Source organism: Acomys minous (assembly GCF_964271855.1).
Source record: "Acomys minous genome assembly, chromosome: 10".
Lineage (NCBI taxonomy): Eukaryota > Metazoa > Chordata > Mammalia > Rodentia > Muridae > Acomys > Acomys minous.
In genome coordinates this window covers 115407776-115411142 of record NC_140491.1, presented here as the reverse complement: position 1 = coordinate 115411142, position 3367 = coordinate 115407776, and the positions used below count along the sequence as shown (strand labels likewise).

General features: G+C 45.1%; 1 pseudogene across 1 annotated transcript; it reads left to right on the top strand.

The window, feature by feature from the left end:
* The first annotated feature begins 561 nt into the window (after positions 1-561).
* On the top strand, positions 562-1089 carry LOC311607337 (large ribosomal subunit protein eL21-like; annotated as a pseudogene). The gene has a single exon. The product of its transcript is annotated as a large ribosomal subunit protein eL21-like (transcript).
* The last annotated feature ends 2278 nt before the right edge of the window (positions 1090-3367 follow it).

Genomic DNA, 3367 nt, shown 5'->3' with positions numbered 1-3367 from the left:
GAAGTAAAGGGTGAGGGGGGAGCAGGAAGAGAAGAAAGGGCATCTAACATACACTAAAGAAATGTCATTGCACCCCCTTTGAATCCCCGGGGATCCACTAGAAAGTACTGAGGGTCTCAGCCTCACCAAGTATTTCTCAGGCATGTGGAGAATAAAGAGTAAAAGAAACTTGTGAGAGTAGACACTCAGAAATCTAAAGGTGAGTTCCGTGAAGACTTACAGTAGTGTGGGCTGGAATTTAAATGTAAGAAGTTCACACATGAAACTTGACTGGGCTCAGATGGCAGGGGAGGAGGATTCCCCCCTTTCTGAGAGGGGAAGAGGGAAAGAGGGAGGAATGGGGACCAGGAAGAGATGAGGAAGGAGGCTAAACTGGGATGTAAAGTGAATAAATTTAAAAATAAATAATTTTAATTTTAAAAAGGTTCACACATTTGTAAATATATGACATCCTTAGCCAGCGTGATGTTGAGAGGCCTGTAATATGATCAAATACTCTGTGATTAAAAAAAAGAAATGCCCACCTTTCAGCCGCGGCGGCCACCTTTCAGTATCTCCAAAATGACGAACACGAAGGCAAAGAGGAGGGACATTCGCTGTGTGTTCTCTAGGCCTTTTAGGCAACATGGAGCTGTTCCTTTGGCCACATACATGCGAATCTACAAAAAAGGGTGATATTGTCGACATCAAAGGATTTTCCTACCGTTCAAAAAGGAACGCCCCGTAAGGGTTACCACAGCAAAACCGGAAGAGTCTACAACGTCCCCCAGCATGCTGTGGGCATCATTGTGAGCAAGCAGGTTAAGGGCAAGATTCTCGCCATGAGAATCAATGTGCACATTGAGCACATCAAGCAGGGACAGCTTCCTGACGCACGTGAAGGAGGAGGACCAGAAGAAGAAGGAAGCCAAGGAGCAGGGCACCTGGGTGCAGCTGCCGCGCCAGCCTGCGCCACCCTCAGAAGCACACTTGGTGAGAACTGACTGGAAGGAGCCTGAGCTGCTGGCGCTCGTTCCGTACGAATTCATGGCCAAATGTACAAATGGAAATAAAGGAACTGGACTGCAAAGTGTTTTTCTTAAACAGTGAAAAGAAAGGAAGAAACAGAAAAGAAAAGCCCTTAAATCCCAGCCCATGGGAGGCAGAGGAAGGCAGATCTGTGAGTTCAAGGCCAGCCTGGTCTTCAAAGTGAATTCCATTACAACCACGGCTACACAGAAAAACCTGTCTTGAAGTAACAAAAAAGAGCAAGGAGGGGACATGCCCCAATTTGAAATTAGTGGCTTGTTCAGTCTTACCCCTAAGTTGATGTTCACAGCGGTTTTTCTTAAGCTTTAACCTAGAACTCTTTCGCACGTGAGAGGCACACTAAAGCTTTCAGCATCCCTTTTAGTTTATCCGTTAAGAGGAAACACCTGGCTGCCCACTGCTCTTGAGCTGGATGCCTTACCATTTGTCTCACTGCTATTCCTACTCTACTAATTTTTCCAACGTTTTCAGTAGCATTTTTACCTTTAGCTCCACTTAGTGCACTCGATTTCACATGTGTGAAAAAAAATTCAATTACAAGTTTGCATGAGTGATTCGAACTTGGGCTTTGCCGTTCAGGATGCCGCTGGAGCTCCCCGCGTGCTGCGTTCAGCACGGAGACCACATTCCTCTCCACAGAGCTACAGCTTCCTGCGAGGCTCTGGCTTGCTGTAGAGCTGTGGCTTCCCTCTAAGGTATTTTTCTTTCCTAGCATATTTTTCATGTTGTGAGCTGGGTCATTTTTTCTATTCTAGTGTGCAGTATAAAAGTAACTCGTATCTTGATGCAAAGAAGAAAATCAACTTGTCTTTCGAAGGAGCCCGAGCTTTGTGTTGAATATAAACTATTGTGTGCAGCTCTCCAAGGGGAGGTGACAATAAGAAATGACCTGTGCCTTAGTCTTGCCTCTACCAGGCTCCCTAGTCCTCGTAAATGTTGTCAAAATAATTCAGAGAAAGCACTCGGAGCGCAGTGCAGAAGAAACCAGGTCATCCGGGGACGAGAGTAGACAATGGTCAAAGAAGCCATCACAGAGCACACGGAGACCATCGGATGACAGTGACCAATGGCCACAGAGACCATTGTGCCTATTCACAATTGAGGCAGGTTTTGTATTATTTCAAGAACTTCCAGACTAGTTCCTTGGTGGGTGTTTCCCTGCCTGCGTGACTATAGGCCCAATTGCATCCACTCTTACCGGGTGGGGGTGGGGGCCTGGAATCAGGTCCAGAAAGTTATCCATTAATGACACTCTGGGAAAGTCACGGTGTCCTATCTTCTCCCAGACCCAAGGCCCATTTCTCTAACCAATAACGAGAGTTCTGTAGTTCCAGCCTTTGGTTTTACAAGCTGTCGATTATGAGAAAGGGGTCCAACCCTGCTGTCTCTAGTCCTTCTAATGCCTGGGCACCGAACATTAGGACAAATGTTCTTGTCAGTGATTATTATCAAGAACATTAATTCTTTCTTCAAAACCAAGACTCAGTTCTCAGCCTCTTCTATTACCATTCTCTTTACACTTACTTGAAATCTCCCCATGACCTCAGGAGTCGCTGACCATATAATTAAATCTAACAACTTGATAAAAAAAAAATTAGTGATGGCTGACTCCAAGGAGCTTACTTTCTAACAGGGAGGGATGCAAAACGCTGTTGAGACTGAGGTGGTAAGAATGATGATGCAGACACACTAAGTGCAGGGGACATCGCTGCATCCTTTAGAGTGAATGAAATTCCAGAGGGGCGGTAAATTGAACTTACCTGTCCCTAGCCAGGTAGAAAGGAATTCACCACCTGGCAAAGGGCAGGTGCTTCAGGTTAAGAGAAAGCATGTGAAGAGATGAAAATAAATGTGTCAAGTTCCCTCTTCAATGTCCAGGTCATGTGACCTTTGAGTATGAGGTCCTACATTGAGAACTGACTTTCCAATACGGTGAACATAAAACAAGTTCTATATGAGCCATGGGATGTTTAACCCCTGTTTAGCCCTGCAGTTTCTGCACCGCTGGGGATGGACGGAACCCAGGAGAGCTTCATGCACTCTAGACAGACTCTAGACAAGCACACCGCCTCTAAGCTATACTGTCAGACCAGTACACATGTCTTCACTGAATTTTACAATGTTTTGTATATGTGGTCAGTCGCAGAGGAGGGGAGGTCCTTGATAGCATAATTAACTACATATAAGTAATGCAGAGTCAAGTTTAGTGTGGTTAAAAACAACACTGGGAAGAACAGTAGCAACAGATTCTTGCATTGGCTAGCAATAAAACACCTTAGCTTTCTATATACTGAAAATAATCTGCAGTTAAGTTGGATAGTGGAGCTGTAACCCTCTT